The sequence below is a fragment of the Tupaia chinensis genome, unplaced genomic scaffold (assembly GCF_000334495.1).
Source record: "Tupaia chinensis unplaced genomic scaffold, TupChi_1.0 Scaffold000012_1, whole genome shotgun sequence".
Classification (NCBI taxonomy): domain Eukaryota; kingdom Metazoa; phylum Chordata; class Mammalia; order Scandentia; family Tupaiidae; genus Tupaia; species Tupaia belangeri.
This window is the reverse complement of record NW_006159442.1, coordinates 3,127,077-3,147,078: the sequence shown is the minus strand read 5'-3', so window position 1 is coordinate 3,147,078 and position 20,002 is coordinate 3,127,077.

Genomic DNA, 20,002 nt, shown 5'->3' with positions numbered 1-20,002 from the left:
TGGCCAGGATCCCGGTGGCCTGGAGGGCCATAGGAAGAGGGGATCACAGTGTGACTGAGCCCTGTGGAGGGTGCTCCTCTATCTTCTCTCTCATACACGTGCACATACTCTATTACGAATAAGGGGAAAAAAAAAAAAACAAGAAATAACTATGTTTAACAACCAGCTTAACAATTAAACACCTGGTTCTCACAAGCTAGCACACCCATGCTGTACCATACCGCCAAGTCTAGGAATCAGAGTTTTGTAAAGCTGCTGGGGGACACAGCCCGGCCATTTCACAGGCTAAGAGACTTGCAACAGGTGCTGTGGGCTGGCCAAGGTCACAGAGCTAGTTGTTGGTCTAACCAGGACAAGACCCCAGGCTGTAGGACTGCCAGCCTGGCACAATAGCCATAGCTCAGGTCTGCCTTCAAAAATCAATCCATTTATGAGAAAAGTACAATGAGGAAAGGAGGGAGGCGCCTGGAGGAAAGTTCAGGGGGCCAAGTGGAGAGAGAGGGAAGGAAGAGGAAGACGGCTCATCAACACGTGTGTCCCAGACAGGCCACGCTCCCTGCAATGGAAGCGAGGAGTGCTGAGAAGGAGGAAGACAGTTAAATACCGTAGTGGTCAAGGAGAAAGAAGACAGAGAAGAATGATTAATCAGGTGGGAAAATACCAGCGATCTTTCAGGGTGCTGTGTTTGCACAAGATAAGAGAGGAATGTGGATTACAGAGCCTTAAAAAACAAAGGAAGACAAACAAACCAAGAAGCTGAGGAATGCCAACACTTCCCCGAGGCCTTGGGCAGTAAAAGAGCATAAAATAAGAAGTTCCAAGAGGAGGCAACATCAACGGATTCTGTCTCCATGAAGATGGTGGATGGGTGTCTGTTAGAATATAAACGGAGAAGGATGGTACCGAGGGGGCGATGGAGCCTGGCTCAGAGTTCTGCTGTTATAGTCAACACCCTCTAATCCATCCTAAGTACTGCCAGCGGGTCTCTATCAGTCTCCCTTCTATTCTAGAACAGCTGTGACTCCAGTTCCTTTCTGCAAGGCCGAATATCTGCATAAATTTCAGGGACAGTCTCGCTACCTTATTCCTCAGGCCCTGCACAGCCACACCTGCTACCTGCTCTGTGCTTGGAATGGGGGATGGCATTGTAAAGTGTTGTGCAGTATTTAATATATTAACAAAGCCTAGAGAATAAAACAGCAAATGCCTATGTCTATATCACTCAGCTTAGAGAGTAAAACTTGACCAGTCTTTTAAAATCTAGGTCAGGGCCAGCATGGTGGCTAGGGCGTCGGGCTCCCACGTGGCTGACTGAGCAGTTCTAGTCCTGACCTGGTGGCCTGAAAAACATGACAGGTGCATGTGTGTGCAGGCTTAAAATCTCACGAGAAGAATGGAGTAGAGGGGGTTGTGGCATGGCCATCCCCTCCAGGGGGGACTTCTTACCCTTCCTCCCTCCCTTTCTCTCTCTCTGTCTCTATCTCTCTCTTGTGACAGCACATGCCTTATAGAAAAAAGGAAAAAAAAAAAAAAAAAACTAGTGTCTCCAAATGCAACTCCATTCTAAGCACCCCTTTAAGACAACCCTGAGACTGAATTTAGAGGTTGCCATTCTGGTGTGTATCCTATTTGGTACTACACACAAATAGCAATAGTTTGCATTTGTTTAAAGTTATATGCAGCACTGCTTTTAATCTTCTGTAAGCTTTTCTTCTTGATAGCTCAATGACTTATATTGATACATAGAGTCTTCTTCATTCATTTTTGTCTTACTGCTAGAGGGCGCTGGTGCTCACCAGAGAGAGGGAGAGAGGAAAGCAATCCCTACTGGGTCATGGTCACATCACAATCATTTCTCCATCCGTTCAGGATCTGGGACACACACACATGTGCTCAGTGTTTTTCAAGCAGCCAAGCTGGTACTTGAACCACACAGATGGCCATGTGGCATCCCGCTGCCTGAACCTCCAGACTATGGGGCTGGCCTACTTGGTTCCTTTTTGCTACTGGGTTTTGTTTTTGTTTGTTTGTTTCTCTCGTTGCTTATTTTAGGCAATGACATGAAGAACAGGCTAGAAAATCAGATAATGTGGGCTCAAATCCTATCTCCAGTGCTTACTTTGGGCAAAATACTTTATATTTCTGTGTCTCGGTTTTCCCATTCATAAAACAGAGATGATGGGAACAATTCCCTGTCCCATGGAGTGGCTGTTAGGACTGAGACAACTCCTGCCCGAGCTCAGAATGGTGCCCGCCATGTAAACTGTAATGTCTACACCCTGTCTATACCATACTGTAACATCTATGCTATTGACTCATCGCTTTCCCACCCACATGACTGTCAGGAAAACCACACTGAGAACAGAGGTTACAACCACACGCTGAGCTCAAAAATCTCAGGCAAAATGTCAAGGCAACAATGCCAAGTATTATCTGGTACATCAGAATAAAAATCAGTTAAAATAATGACAGAGTCATATTCATCTACTAAAATAAGTTAATGGTCTTCTATCCCATCTAATGTAAATCATCCACTTCTTTATTGAATCAATTATCTTGGGGAAATGTTCTTAACTAAAAAGAAAGGATTTTCCATTTCAGGCTCCTACAGACAGATCATCATCAGAGCATGACTTAGAGTAAGGCAAACGTAGCATGAACATGGCTGCGCCTAATGACAAAATGTGTCACCACCTCCATGCCGGGAGTCAGACCCACACCTCCTGTACCTTTCTTGGCCAGCTTATTGGGCCGGGGTTTGTTAGAATGCTCCCCATCAAAATCACCAAGTGTCGTAGCAAACCATAATCCATTCCAAAACGGGACTTGAAAAGGACGGCTACTGAATTCAACGGGCTTCTATTTTTCTACCATTGTATGGTAGAAATAACAGGATCTCTATTGAAAAGAGAATGAAAACTGCTTCAAACAGTTACAGAACCAAAATCAGTATAGGCCAGGGACAGTCGCTCACACTAGCTGCCAGAAAAGCCAAACTCTCACACACAAAGTTTGACGCTGGGGAAGGCTTTATTACATGCAGGTGATGTCACCCAGGAGACAGCTAGGTTTGCTCAAAAGGCGATCTCCCAGAATGTGTTCAGGGATGACCTTTTCTAGGGAAATAATTTCTGTCCTTGTCTTGAATTTAGTCCATTGTATGCAAATGAAGGGTTGAAACTTGTGCAGCTCTGATTGGTCAGCTCAAGCAGTAGCCCCATTGGTCCATTATTGACACTGGTACTGTTCTGACTGGTCGCTATGCTGCAGCCAGCATCCACACTCCCTCCCTGCAGTGACAGTCAACCCCAGGTCACTTGGCTCTTCCTGACAAGGGAACGCGTACCCTCCAGTAGGCCATTGGCAGTCAGCACCAGGTCTCTGCCATCCAGGTTACAAAATCATGTGCTATTTGTTTATCTTTCTGATGGATATATACTATGCTACTAAGTGTTTTTCAATTCAAAATAAATTAGTCATGCATGTAAAACGGGGGTGGAAATTGCTGTGTTAATTTATCAGGCTTTTGAAAGAGCGGGTTTTTACATTTGTCATTGTTAGTGGTTTCCAACGCATCAACAATGATTCACTCTCCTGAAGAAGGGGATACCCCACTGGAAAATGAATCCAATTTCCTGTCCCTTTCTAGCAGCAAGGTATGTGTTCCTCTAGTTGTAAAAATAATTGTGAGAAACTAACAAAATTATGGGCTCAGCCATGGTGGCATACACTGGATGCTGCTACATGGTAAGCCTAGGTTTGATTTCTGGCCTACCCTCAAAAGCCAGGAATGGTGCTGCATGCACGCCTGTGGGCCTAGCTATCCAGGAGGCTGAGGCAAGAGAACTGCCGCACCTTGTCTAATCCTCTAAATACACACACACACACACACACACACACACACACACAAGAATAAAAAGACAAAATACAGCTGCCTAAAGTTCATCCACATCACATACCAAGACGTTTTGCTAGTTTCACTTTTTCCAGCTTAAGCCAGTGTGTTTTCCAACGCAAGCCTTAGAACTTACCCACAAGCACACAGGCAAGACTTTGCCCTTGAATAACAAAGTGACTCATTAAATGCAGACCAGATGTCTAAGGACAAGAAATAAACTATCTCATATGACAGTGAAAAGATATCAACTTCAATAACAGTAAACAGCATCCCTCAGTTTATAAACAATTCTCATCTTAAGAGGTTGGTCCTCGTGAGATTCCTTCTGGCTAAACAGGTAATAGAACCTTCTGCAATAAAACGACCTCCTCCCTCCTAATTCCGGGTGCAATTTGTAAATGAAGCCTCCTCTTCTTTGTTTGGTTCCATGTTTTTAATTCTCAAGAGTCTGTCTAGAATGTACCCAGCACAAACCTTAGACTGCCCTGTCTTTACCTACTCCCATGAGCAAGGGAAACCTACTTACTTCTCAAAGCGTATTCTTTGGGCTCCACTGAATTCAGATCAGAAAGAAATTCATCAGTATCTTGCATGCACTTGAGAGAAATGTTTCTTGCAGAAAAAACAAAAGGTAATTGAAATAGAAAAGAGAGCAAGCAAAATAGCAATGTCGGGGTCATCATTGTCTCTTACCCTGTCAGGATAAGCCTCCCTCTGTAGACAAAGGGCCTCATATGTATGAAATACTGGTCTATAATGCGTTGGGGAAATGCGACATTGCTCACTCCTTAATGGGCAGAGAAACAAGCTGTGTCTCCTCAGCCACCTGCAAAGCGGCAGAGATGAATAAACCATGGAAACTAATTTATACCCAACTTGTTATTGTTGCGTAAAACAGCGCTGCGGTTGTGAGGGCTGCTGACCACCTGGTTTCCTTTAGTTATGCAGATTAAAATTTCTGCTAGCATGGATAAGGCGGGATTTTCTCTGCTTACAGGATTCGGTGTCTATCTCTGGGTTTAAAAAAATACTGAAGATCTTCAGTGGCAATATTTGGTTTTGGCCCAAGAATAGTGATGAATCCAACCTTTAAAATGTTTGGGTGACAAATTGCAAAGAAGGGCTTCCCGTGGTCATTTGGATATGAGGCATCTGTTAATGCGTTTGCTGGATTTCGAAAGTGGAACCAGCGTGGGAGGGATGAACTCCCCCACGGAAACGAGCAGTTATTGCCGTAGGATAAATAAGCACATGCATCCACATGTGGGATTAGAACACACATCCTGGGAAGGAAATGATGCTACCAAGGCCATGTGATGGTGCTCACCTACTTAAGACAACATAAAGTATATTGATCCAGATGTCTTCAATGTGAACATCCTCTTTCCAGAAAGGCTTTCCTTCGATAAGGAAATGTGATGTGAGGACCAGCATATGGCGTAATGGACTCCCACAGAGTCGACTGCAGTTTGAGTCCCAGATTCAGTGGCTTAAAACTCACGCCAGGCACGGGTGCATGCAAGCCCAAAATTCCAAGAGGAAAATGGAGAAGGAATTTCTGGTGTGGCCATCTCCCCAGGGGGTGATTTCTTACCCTCTACCTCGCTCTCTGTCTCTAAAAACAAAGTGAGTTCTCCAAGTCTTGTTTACATTGCCCCGGACACGTCTATGCTGTGGGTGGCTGACTCAGTTGCACGTCCTGCTGTTGTTTGACTTCAGAACATGTTCTAGCAACCCAGACCACCACCCCTTTCCTTGTTCACACCCCTCTGTCTGTCACCTCTGTTCTTTGTTCATGCTATGCCTTCTGTCAGGAGGGCCCTTCTCCCAGCTCGCCTCCTCCTGAGCTTTATCTACCTACTCCTACTTCCTCTTCTAAGTAGCTGGTAGCTTTTCCAGGAATCCTCCTGGGCTTCCTCTTGGGTTAGGAGAATAGCCTGTTCTCTTGCTGCCTGATTGCTTTGCATATGTCCTTTGGGGCATACTAAAGACAGCCAATTCTGCCTCTCCCCTAAAGATGGCAGCCCCAGCATGGCAGCACTTTCACCCTCCTGGGCTTTCCTCAGAGGCAGTTAGTGCAGTAGTTAACAACCAGAGTGGTCACCTTCTAGCTGAGTGACTTTGGGCAACGGTGCTCTCATGGGCCTGAACTGGAAAATGAGGATAGTAATCGTCTCTCCCTCTTGGAATTATGAGATTGAAGTAATACTAGGGTACCTCAAAAAGTTTGTGGAGGGGGCCAGCAGGTGGCATGGTGATTAGGGGTGCTGGACTCCCACACAGCTAACCATGGTTTGAGTCCCAGACCCTGGTGGTCTTCTCTCTGTCTCACTCTCTCTCTCTCTCTCGCTCTCGCTCTCTTTTTCTTTCCCTCTCTGGTCAAATTGAAATAAATAAATAAAGTTAAATAAAATAATTCTTTTGTGGGGGGAGTTTTTTGCTATAGGTCGCATGCGCTCACCAGAAAGACAGAAAGAGACAGAGAGAAAGTGAGAAATCACCCCCCAGGGGGGTGGCCACACCACAGTCCCTTCTCCTCCATTCTCCTCTCGGGATCTTGGGCACACATGCACATGTGCCCGGTGTGATTTTAAGCCACTGGATCCAGGACATGAACCACGGTTGACTACATGGGAGTCCAGCGACATAGCCATTACGCTAACTGCTGCTCCCTAAATAAAACAGTTCTTAAAAAAGTTTGTGAATAAATGGAATCAAAGTAGGAGTTTATTTAATAAACTAATTCTATAAAAAAAAAAAAGAGAGAGAGAGTTTTAGTTTTGGATAATTAGTAGCTCAACACCCTTTTAATGTTTGTCTCATTCCCTAAGAAATAAAATTATAATTAGTCAAGTTTCAAGGAAACCCACTCGTTTTACTAAAGTATTCTAGGCACCTGTTTTATGCACGGTCCCATGCTGGGCATAAAAACAGGACATGACAATAAATAATGTCTTCCTCTCCTGAGAGTTGCCTTTATCATTTCCTGCAGCAGCAGCATTCAGCCTGCCCACGTGATTATAAACGCCACAGACATTTCACTCAAGGAGATAGCTGTGGAAAAGGAAAGGGCACCGGGCCGCTCGTCCTTTGGCAGTGGGTTTGGGAAAGCAAGGATCTGTCTTTGCTGACACGATCAGGAATCAACCTGATGGGAACATGTGACTCATACCTGCTGTTCTCAGGCTGCAAAATGAAAAATGCCTCTGGCAACGAGAGGAAACGGTGCCTGCAGACCAGGAAGCAAGCAGAGAGGCCATGGAAAAGCGTAGCACATCCATCCAGGGCGTGACAGAGAGCGAGTAAGCAGACGCTGTCAGGCAGTGCTGAACGCTGGGAAGGAAAAATGACGCAGTGTGCAAAGGTGGAGAGAGCAAAGCAACTGTGGGCTGCTGGTGACGGCGGGCTCGTGTGGGTCAGGGACTGGAAAGGTTCTCTGAGCAGGGGACTTCAGAGCCGTCCTGCAAGAACGGAAAGGCCCTCATGGGAATACTGGGGGAACAGCATTCCAGAGGAGGGAACGGCAAATGCCAAGGTCCCGTGACAGGAACGTGAAGAGTGTATGTGAGCAAACAGGTGGGAGAGAGGGAAGAGGTGGCAGATGAGGCTGGCGAGGTGACAGCATGTGGAGAGGGCAGGGCTCCTGGGGTTGGTCTCAGAGTTATCGAAAGGCACACACTTCCACTTAGCTTGGTGTGAGGTTTTTATTTGTCAGAGGGTGCTTGCTGGAGAGAGAGAGAAAACACTCTCCAAGGGGGCAGGTCATGCTGAAATCTCTTCTCCACTGCTCCGTTCTGTCAAGATTTGGGGCTCGCACACCTGTCCTGCATGTATTTCAAGGTCTGGGACTTGATCCATGCAGCCAGCCATGTGGGATCCAGCTCCCTTAACTACCAGGCTACAGGGCTGGCTGGCAGGTTTTCTAAAATAACTGATATTAGTAGGGAACCAGCAGTTAGTGTAATGGCTATGTCACTGGACTCCCCATAGTCGACTGCGGTTCGTGTCCCGGACCCAGTGGCTTAAAACTCAAGCCGGGCGCGTGTGTGTGCGTGCCCAAGATCCCGAGAGGAGAATGGAGGAGAAGGGATTGCGGCGTGACCATCCCCCCTGGGGGGTGATTTCTCGCTTTCTGTCTCTATGTCTCTCTCTGTCTGTCTGGCGAGCACACGCGCCCTATAGTGAAAAACCTCTCCCAAAAAATAAATAAATAAATAAAATAACTGATATTAGTATGCTGTTTAAATGGGAGGAGGTAAAGTTTTATTATTATTTATTTATTTTATGTGTGAGAGAGAGAGAGACAGAGGCAGCTACCCCCAATAGGGTCCTCATGCTGTGATCCATCCCAGGCTCAGCCAGCCCGAACATGGGCATACGTGCACACCTGGTATATACATGGAGACCCCAGAATGAGAACCCAGGACCTCCCCATGTGCCACCCCTGGCCCCGAGTCAGTGTCTTGTTCAGAGGAAAGCACGAGTCTAAGTTTCACGATGTCTCACCAGGATGCTGGCACTCCTTGTGTCCAAGACAGTGATTTCTTAGATGCAGACTGACTTCTCCCCGCCCCCGACCAAGCAAGTACAGGTCACAAGGTAACTCAGTTTGCAGTCACATGACCATTGACACCATGCCACCACCAAAGCCATCAGAATAAAGACACTCAGACCATCCCCACTTCTTTGTATCAGCTAGCAAGTCAAATCAGGAACATGGTTTGGGCAGGTTCTGGTCATCCCAAGCCTGAGGTTAGCTGCCTAGGATCAGAGTGAATGACCTCTGGCTCCCATAGTAGGAGGCAAGATCTATCCCTTGCTGAGACTCATGAAACAGCTGAAGTTCAGATACAGAAAATAAAGACAAATGTCCTCAGGGACTGGCAGGTGGCGTGCTGGACTCCCACATGGCAGACCACGATTCAAGGCCCAGACCTGGCAGCTTGCTCTCTCTTTCTCTGTCTCTCTCTGGTCAAAGCTGAAACCAATAATGATAATAAATAGACAAAATTACTATAAAAAAAAAAAAAAAAAGACAAATGTCCTCTAGCCTTGGGACCAGCAGATGGTGTAACAGATATGTCACTGGACGAATCCATTACGTAGCTGAACGTGGTTTGAGTTCCAGACCCAGTGACTTAAAAGTCATGCTGGGCATGTGTGCATGCGTGCCCTAAATCCTAAGAGGAGAATGGAGGAGAAGGGATTGAGGCATGACTATCGCCGCTGGGAGGGTGATTTCTCACTCTCTGTCTCTGTCTTTCTGGCAAAAATCTCTCTCTAAAACTAAAAGTCCTCTACCCTTGCTCACAGAAGCATCTTACACTTTGCAAGATGGAAGCTGATGTAGCTCTGCTCTCCACTGACTCTGGTCCGCATATACCATTCTCTCCATCAGCAGCTCCGTGCCCTCCTTGTTCTTTTCACAAAATAAATATTGATTCTACAGAAGTAACCAGCCCAATTAAGCCTGACCTGACCTGAAGGTTAGAAAATTACTCTGGGGCTAAACCCACACTTTGTAGAACTGAGTTGGAGGTACATGGCAGACTCTAATAATAGAGCTTCCCTAGGTAAAAACATAGCCTTGCAAAGGATTGTGTTTGGAAACAGATCCGCCATGGAGTGTAATTGACAATTATAACTATAAGAAAGCTCAAGGATAAACAGCTTGCAATAAAACAGCAAGGCAAATTGAATAATCAGTTCCCTTAAATACCACAAAACATTATAAATAGTACTGTGTTATGAGTCAGAACTAACCTCTTAAGTTGAATTTAGAAACTGCTAAAGAATATTTTCTGAGAAATGCTATTCTGTCTCTTTGAGTAAAAATAACCACGAAGAAAAGAATATAGTTTCAGGATAAACCTAAGGAGGTAATTAGGAAGAAAAGAGACGATCCTAAGTACTCCGTTCCATCTGACAATCCACCCCCAAGGGTCACATGCATGCTGACGATCAAACAGGTATAGAACATGCACTTCTAAAAGCCTGTGCTAAGGTGTCGGTGATCATTGTAACCTCCTACCCTGGAGCCCATATCCTTTATCCACCGCTCTTGGTCCTGCTCTAAGTCTAAAATTTACAGACATTTTAGTTAGCTTTGGATGATGGGAGTGTGGGCAGGAAACCTTTGAGCTTCCTGGTAATCTCCCTGCCCACCCTCTTGGCTTCATTTTGGCTCAGGCAGTGGCTTCATTCTTTGCTGGGGATGGTTCCCCTGAAGTGCTCCCATTCACGGCTCCAGATTCCAGCCCTACTTGAGCTTCTCAGGCCTCAGGGTGGCAGCTCACTTGTTCCGGCCCACAGCTCTGTGTACACAGCATTCTCCCCTAAACTTTTGCTTGCCACAATTTTGGGTACCCACAGTCAATTGCAGTTCAAAAATATTAAGTGGAAAATTCCAGAAATAATTTATCGAGTTTTAATTCTATGCCTATGTCATTCACCTCACTCCATCTCATCTCATAGGCATTTTATCATCTCACATCATCACATGAAGGGTGAGTACAATACGATAAGATTTGGAGAGGAAGACCACATTCACATAACTTTTAGTGTATCAATTGTTTTATCTTATTGTTCTCTTCTTATATATTTTTTTAATTGGGATAAAATTCATATAACATTAAATTAACCATTATAACCACTGCAAATTGCACAGTGAAGTGGCTTTTAGTGCATTCAAAATGTACAATATTCACTGCTGTGTAATTCCAGAACATTTGCATCACTTTAAAAAGAAGTCCTGTAGGGACCAGCAGTTGGCGTAATGGCTATGTCGCTGGACTCCCATGTAGCCAACTGTGGTTCGAGTTCCAGACCCGGCGGCTTAAACTCATGCCGGGTGCGTGTGCGTGCGTGCCCAAGATCCCGAGAGGAGAATGGAGGAGAAGGGATTGCGGTGTGGCCATCCCCCCTGGGGGGGGTGATTGCTCACTTTCTGTCTCTCTGTCTCTCTCTGTCTGTCTGGAGAGCGCACACGCCCTATAGCAAAAACCTCTCCAAAAAAAAAAAAAAAGAAGTCCTCTAATCCCTTAACTAACACTCCCCTCATCTCTTCTCTCCCCTAGCATTCACTTTCTCTAGTAATTACTATTCTGCTTACTCCTATGAGGTCAGTTTTTAATCTATTTTTTTAAGTTTATTATGGTTTTCTTCCATGAACAAAAGACAAAAAGAGAAAGTCATACTATGCACACCCAACAGGGCCTTAACCCCATAGTCCACCCTCAGGAAGCCCTGGATCATGGGCAAGTGTGTGTTGGGCATACTCTAAATTCTTAGGACTTGAACCTTGCCCTGTGGGATTCCTTCATAGAGCATCACCTTTTTAAAAAGTATACTTTAAATTTACATTTAATCACTATACACCTTTACAATGTACAACATGGATTTCTTCAACATGAGTACTTTGCATATTAATCAAGTCAAAAACATTACCATATACATTATCATCAGCAGATAACATTTCATTTTTGTGTCTACTAATGTTAGGTTTTCGATTCCCTTCCTCCCACCTCCTATTACCAGTCCCCTATTACCCACTCCCGATTACCAAACCCCACTCCCCCATACAAAGAATCACATTTTATTGCATTTTTTTTGAGCTTCTACATAAAATTGAGATTGTGAGGTATTTCTTCTTGTGTCTGGCTTAATTCACTAAACATAATGTCTTTCAGACTTTTCTATTTCACCTCAAGTGACAGGATTTAATTTTTTTTAATGATCAATTGGTTGATTCCATATCTTGGCCACTGTGATTAGGCTGCAATAAACATGAGGATGCAGGTATATCTTTGACATACTATTTTGTTTCCTTTAGACATAGACCCAGGAACTACTGGGTCATAATTAAGCTCTGTTTTTAGCTTTCTGAAGACCCTCCATATTGTTTTTGATAATGACTATATTAATTTACATATCCTTCAACAGCATATAAATGTTCCTCTTTCACTGCATCCTAACCACCATTTGTCATTTTTCTTTTGTCTTTTGGTAATAGCCATTCTAAGTGGGTGAGATGATATCTTATTGTGGTTTAAATTTGCCTAGTCCTGATAATTAGTGATAATAAGCATTCATATACTTCATGGCAATTTGTATGTCTTCTTTTGAGAACTATCTATTGAGATCATTCATCCTCTTTTTGTTTTGTTTTGTTTTGTGTCTTGTCATGTGTTCTGGATGTTAATCCCTGTCAGACGAGCAATTTGAAAATATCTTCTCTCATTCTTTAGGTTGTCTCTTTACTCTGTTGATTGCTTTGCTGCGAAGAAGCTTTTTAGTTCTGATCATTCATTTGTTCATTTTTGCCTGTGCTTTTGTGGTAAAAAAAAAAAACAATCAAACAAACAAAAAAACATTTGTTTGCCCTGACCAATGTCTTAAAACATTTTCTCTATGCTGTCATCTTGTATTCTCATAAGTTCAGATCTTAATTTTGGTCTTTGATCCATTTTGAGTTCATTATTGCGTATGGTAATAGAGGTCTGAAGTGTCATTTTCCTTCAAATGGATATTGAGTTTACTCAGCATCCTTGTTAAAGAGACTGTACTTTACTCAGTGAATGTTCTTGGCACCTTAGTAGAAAATTAGTCCCAATTCAATATGATGTTAGCATATTTATGGTGCTGACTACATTTCCTTTATGCGTAATTTGTTGAGATTTTTTTTTTAAATCATATAACCACACTATATTTTATCAAATACTTTTTTCTGCAACCATTGAGATGATCATGTTTTGGTCCTTCATTCTGTTGATATGTGTCATATTAATTGATTGATTTATGTTGAGCCATCCTCATATTCATGAGATACAAATCACATTTCATCCTGGTGCATTATCTTTTTTATGTATTATATTCAGTCTGTAGTATTTTGTTGAGAATTTTTGCATCTAGACTCATCAGGGATATTGATTTGTAGTTTTCTTTTGTTATTGCATCTTTGTCTGGTTTTGGTATCAAGGTAATGCATTGTAGAATAAATTTATAGGAATTCTTTCTCCTTGAGGTTTTGCAATAGTTAGAGAAAAATTGTTTATAACTGTTTCGAAAAATTCAGCACTGAAGTAGTTTAGTTCTGGACTTTTCTTTGTAAGGAGATTTTTATTACTGATTCAGTCTTATTAGTCTGTTCAGGTTGTCTGTTTCAACCTTGGTAGGTTCTAAGTGTCTAAGAATTTATCAGTTTCCTCTAGGTTTTCCACTTTGTTGGAATATAGTTGTTTATAATAGTTTCTAATGTATTTCTGAGGTGTCATTTATAGTGTCTCCATTTTGCCTCTGATTTTATCTTCCTTTTTTCTTAGTCTAGCTACTGACTTGTCAATTTTGGCTCTCTTAAACAAACAAACAAAAACGTTTGGTACCAGCAGGTGGTGTGGAGGATAAGGCACTGGATCCCAAATAGTCAATGGTGTAGTTTGAGTCCTGGACCCTGTGGCTTAAGAATCACTCTGGGCAGGCACCAGCAGTTAACATAATGGCTATGTCTCTGGACTTCCATGTAGTCAACCGCGGTTTGGGTCCTGGACCCGGTGGCTTAAACTCATGCCGAGCACGTGTGCATGCGTGCCCAAGATCCCGAGAGGAGAATGGAGAAGGGATTGCAGCATCGCCATCCCCCGTGGGGGGTGATTTCTCGCTTTCTGTCTCTCTGTCTCTGTCTGGCGAGCACACACGCCCTATAGCAAAAACCTCTCCAAAAAAAAAATGTTAAAAAGAATCACTCTGGGCACGTATGTGAGCCTGCCCAAAAATACAAATGGAGGATGATTGCAGTGTAACCTACCCCCATGAGGAATGATTTCTCACTTTCCCTCTTTCTCTTTCTGTCTCTCTATACCTCTCAGGGAAGTGCATGTACCCTATAACAAAAACAAAAATAAATAAATAAATAAAACTTTTCGTTCATCAATTGTCTTTTTTTTCCCTTCAAATTTATTTCTGCTCTTATTTTTTTTTAATTTCTTTCCTTATACAAATTTTAGGTTTCCTTTTCTAGCTTCTAGATGTGCACTGTTAGGTTTAAAATCTTTTTTTTTTTTTAATTTGCCAGAAGGCATGTGCACTTGCAAGAGAGAGAGAGAAGCCAAGAAATCACCCCTATGGCACATGGTCATGCTGCAATCCATCCCCCTCCATTTCTCCCTCCTTTTGAGATTTTGGGCATATACACACGTGTCCATCATATATACATATTTTTTGGAGAGGTTTTCGCTATAGGGTGCGTGCGCTCGCCAGACAGACAGAGAGAGACATAGAGACAGGAAGCGAGAAATCACCTCCCAGAGGGGATGGTCACGCCGCAATCCCTTCTCCATTCTCCTCTCGGGATCTTGGGCACGCATGCACACGCGCCCGGCGTGAATTTTAAGCCACCGGGTCCTGGATGCGAACCACGGTCGACTACGTGGGAGTCCAGCAACATAGCCATTACGCTAACTGCTAGTTCCCTCCATCATATTTTTAAAAGCTCCCAGGTCCTGGACTTAAACTGTATGGTTGGCCATATAGAATGAAGCTCCCTTAACCACTAGATCATGGGCTGGCCCTAAAAACCTTTTGATGTAGGTATTTATGGCTATAAACTTCTTAGTACTACTTCTGCTATATCATGTAAGTTTTGATGTTTTCATTTGTTTCAAGAAATTTTTTATTTTTCTTAATTTCTTCATTGACTCAGCAATCATTCAGGAGCATGGTGTTCGATTTCCATACATATGGTACACTTTCAGAGTTCTTCTTGTTATTGATTCCCAATTGTATTTTATTGTATTTAGAAAATGTAATTTCAATTTTTTTAATTATGATAATTATTTTGAATTCCTTTTCAGGCATTTCATAGATTTCCTTCTCCTTGGGATTTATTGTTGAAAAATTATTGTTTTCCTTTCGGATATCATGTTACCTTGAGATTTCATGATTTTTGTGTGTTATTTGTGCATCTAGCAAAACAGCTGTCTCTATCAATTTTATGAATGGCTTTCATGGTGAAAGACTTCCTCCTGCAGATAGGCCCTAGGGTGTTGGTTGCGTAGGGTGCATTGGTTTTGGTTCCACATAGGCATGGCAGTGCAGTATGCACAATTTCTTCTGTCATAATCAGTGCTGGTGATGCCTGCAAGTGCTTTAGTGACCTAATCTGCATGGAGCTTGCCCATTGATTAGGACTCATCTTTCCTAAAGGCATGGTGTATTTATGGATTGGCAGGGATGCTCTGATGCTTCTTGGAGTGGTGTGCAGCAGGAGGCAGGCTGCCAGGCTGTATCTATGGGCTGTAATTTGGTGGGGCTGTTCTGGTGGATTCCAGCACTGCCTGCAGCTATGGACAGGATGTTCACCTGGTCACTACTGCAGGAACCTGAAGAGTTGAGCTGTCCTGCTCAGTTCCATGAGGGGCTGTGGGGTTGGGGGGACAAGGCCACTCTAGTGGTTCCCATCTTGGGAAGCTGTAGATGGGGTTGTTCACTTGATTCACATAGGAAATGGATGGGAGTAGTCTCGACATGGCTTTTGTGTAGTGTCAGCCTGGACAGGGGAAGGAACAATACAGCCTGGACAATTCTGCAGTGTGAACCTCTTGGCTGCTGTCAAACTGGGTTCAAGGTCTGTGAAGGCTGAATTCCTCTGCAGTAAACACTACACATGTACCAATTGTTGATGGGAGCTGATAGGGTCTCTCACTCTCTTCCTGTTGGGAACATCCCTTCCAGTTCCAAGCTAATCTTGATCAAGATGAGGTGGCAGATGGAGGACACTTTGTTCCCCTCTATGGCTATCTTGAGTACCTGTGTTCCACAGCATTTATATCACATTCCTACCACACTCTGATGGCTTCCTTAGACACTCCAGCTGACTATCAAGGGTGCTTTATTTTGTTTTGTGTGTATGTGTGTGGGAGAGATAAATGTTAGGCTCCTCTAGTAGCCATCTTGCCAGAAGTCTTCTTTCTTCTACTTTTTGTTGTTACTCCCTTACTAGGCCTAATTTATAAACTGAACTTTATCATAGGTATATATATATATATATATATACAGGAAAAAGCTTAATATATATAGGATTCAGTACTATCCATGATGTTGGGTTCTTAGAATGTATCCCCCCACACCACCACCCCCCAAAAAAAGAACATATCTCACAGGGGCCAGCAGATGGCATAGTGGTTACACTGCTGGACTACCACATAGCTGACTGTGGTTTGAGCCCTGGACCCAGTGGCTTCAAAATCTCACACTGTCGGTGTGTGTGTGTGTGTGTGTGTGTGTGTGTGTGTGTGTGTAAAAAAAAAGTATCCCCCACAGATAAGGGGGGACTATTGTATTACTTACTTAATTTCTTTAAACATTTTCTAGTGTGCTATCTCTATCTTGCTGAGACCCTAACTGAAACACCATCTAATACTGGGTACTCCCAGATCTATCCTTCCAAAGAAAACAACCATAAATGAGCAAACTCTCAGAAAAACACCAGCTAAGATTACGTAAGCTTTATTAGCCAGTATTAAGTCTTTACTAAATGTTCACCAAAAGTCATTGGGATTGTAGAGAGGAGGAAATGGACGTGAAGAAAGAATGCTGTAGGAAGACTAGCAGTAATCAAGTCTCAAATGCAGCTTCATACGCAGACCACATGGACAGAGGCTGGGTTGGGCTATTCAGAATGAGTGGTGTGGGGGAGGTAACAGTGATTAAAGAATTATAACTGGCTAGTCCAGAAGCTTCCGGTAGTAGGCAAGAATTTATACAGACACACAGGTGTTTATCACTATAAATTTCTATCTCAGGACTACTTTTACTGTATCCCATAGGTTTTTGATATGTTGTGCTAACATTTTTGTCTCAAGATATTTTCTTTCTATTTCTTCTTTGGCCCATTGGTTGTTCATTACCATGTTGTTTAATTGCCAAATATTTGTGAATTTTCCAAGATTTCTAGTTTCATATCATTGTGGTCAGAAGATTTTTGATAGGATTTCAGTCTTATGTTCCTCAGATTTGTCTTGTGGCTTACCATATGATCTCTCCTGAAATTTTGTGTGTGCTCTGTTGCTGTTGGACGGAACATTCTGTATATGTCTTCTAGGTCCATTTGGTCTAAAGTATAATTGAAGTCCAATGTTTACAGGTTAGTTTTCTGTCTAGATGATTTGTCCATTGTTGAAAGTGAATTATTAAAGTCCCCTGCTATTAATGTATTATCATCTAGCTCTCCCTTTAGATCTATTAGAATTTGCTTTGTATATAAAGGTGCTTTGATGTTGGATCAATTGTTACATCCTACTCACAATCATTGTATACTGAAATGGTAAACTGACACCTCTGTCATTATATATTGGAGTATCTTTTCCTATTCCTTCACTTTCAGTCTACATGCATCCTCCAAGGCTAGGTAATTCTCTTGGAGGCACGACATAGATCTTCAGGCAATTTTTTTTTTCAATCTATTTAGTTACTCTTTCTATTGGAGAATTAAACCAACTTAACATTCAATAAAGTAATTATTGATAGGTAAGGACTTACTGCTGCCATTTTGTAATTTGTTTTCTGGTTGTTTGGAATATACTTTTTCTTCTTCTTGTTGTTTCTTTTGTAATTTGATAGTTTGTAGTGGTATGCTTGAATTATTTTTCTTTGTTTTGTGCATCTATTATAGATGTTTTTTCTTTATGGTTATCATGATTTTTTGCAGAGAAATAAGTTCATGCTATCATATTTCAAAGGCTTTTACAAGTTAACCTGATGAGAATGTGAAGTTCACAACTAAAAAAAAAAAAAAGCAAAAATAAAAACTATCCCCCTAAAACTCAAGGGAAGTTCAAGGATTTATTTAAGCAAAAGATGAATTCTGCCTGAGTAGGAGCTAATTTTTTAAGGTAGTTTTTTTAGGTCTATGTTCCTTATTTAGAAGATGTATGCCAATATTAAGAGCTACAACCTGGAAATCTCTGCACCTGAGCTTTGCAAAGTATGTGTTTGCGCCACAAAAATGGCATAAATAATAAAGTAATTATTGATAGGTAAGGACTTACTGCTGCCATTTTGTAATTTGTTTTCTGGTTGTTTGGAATATACTTTTTCTTCTTCTTGTTGTTTCTTTTGTAATTTGATAGTTTGTAGTGGTATGCTTGAATTATTTTTCTTTGTTTTGTGCATCTATTATAGATGTTTTTTCTTTATGGTTATCATGATTTTTTGCAGAGAAATAAGTTCATGCTATCATATTTCAAAGGCTTTTACAAGTTAACCTGATGAGAATGTGAAGTTCACAACTAAAAAAAAAAAAAGCAAAAATAAAAACTATCCCCCTAAAACTCAAGGGAAGTTCAAGGATTTATTTAAGCAAAAGATGAATTCTGCCTGAGTAGGAGCTAATTTTTTAAGGTAGTTTTTTTAGGTCTATGTTCCTTATTTAGAAGATGTATGCCAATATTAAGAGCTACAACCTGGAAATCTCTGCACCTGAGCTTTGCAAAGTATGTGTTTGTGCCACAAAAATGGCATAAATAGCATTTCACACTTCATACCCCTCTATTATCCTTCAGGATAGGCAAAGGGTTTCTCTAAGTTGTGTTTTACTTTATCAAGTTCTTCAAGAACATTTTTCTTTGTTTTCCAAATTGGTTCTTAATTTTAAGTGCTCACAGCTTGGTGAGTATTAATATGACTAGCATTTTATATTATATTAATCTTGGCTGCCCAAAGTTTTCAAAAGGAAATTTCACTGTTGGTCAAAGGTCCTGGGAAGGAAACTCACTAGCCCACCAACACCACTGAAGTTCACCCAGAGTGGAACAGTGGTCTTTGCTTACTGTAGTAGGAATTAGGAATGTTACCAAAAAAATGTGTTTGGGAAGACGAAGTGGTCGATGCCATGTGACATAATTACATTAAATTTTCCTTTTTCTCATTCTGTTAAGTATCATTTGGCTGGCAGTCTTTTTTTATGCACTACTCTTACTCAATTATTAATAAACAAAATCACCCAAATGCATAGAAACAAGAACCTATCTTGTACATAAGGCTAAAATTAAAGTTTACTATCTTACCCATTACCACCTAATTTTTATTTTATTTCTATTATGAAGATAATAAATACAGAAATCACCTGTGCTTGAGCTTTCTGATCAGACTTCTTTGTCTGTATCCACAGTTATCAAATCCTCTTGCTACTACTTCCAAAAGGCTACTTATAACTAAAGTGTCTTCCCAAGCCTACTCTACTACCCTAAGTTGAGTACTCACATTGGGTTAGCACCATAGCTACATCAACTTACATATTATTTCTATGATGGTCATTTATACTGTTCAAATACTTTCAGCCTTCTCAGCTGCATTTTCTGGCCTCTTTGTGACTGGGTGGAACCATGAGACGAGACTGGTTTTGACTAATGATCTGTGAGAAGTGACAACTGCCCCTTCTGGCCCAAAGCCCTTAACTGCACTTGCTCTCTGTCACAATAACCAGTAATTTCTGTGACACTGAGGTAAGAATTAGCGCTACAGAATTAGTCCAGCCAATCCACAATGGACACTGACCATGAGCTAGAAATGTCTTGTGGTATGCCATTTTGACTTAGGTCTGTAACCACAGCGTAACGTGCCATATCCTGATTGATACTGTCCACTGCCACCAACTAATCTAGTCAGATCAATCCTCTGTTGAAATAACACATCTCTACCAAAAGATAAATTCCTCAGACTGTCATTCAAGACTTTTTGAAACTTCTTCCAGACTTTGCTTCTACTAAATGGGCTTAAAAAAAATAATTATTTATCTTTATTATCATTATTTTTTAATTTGACCAGAGAGAGACAGAGAGAGAGAGAGAGCAAACTACCAGGCACAGGACTTGAACCGTGGTCAGTTATGTGGGAGTGCAGTGCCTTAACCACCACACCACCTGCTGGCCCCCTAAATGGGGTTAAGAGATCACTGAGCATGCCCTGTAGGATCCTGTTTTTGTATCCTTTGCCTCAAATGCCCACACCCAGCATCTACAGCTAACAAGGAATGGGCAGAATTTAAGTGCTAATGTGGCTTTCTGGTCAGTATTCACCACGGTAACCCAAGTATTCATGTCTTTCCCGAAT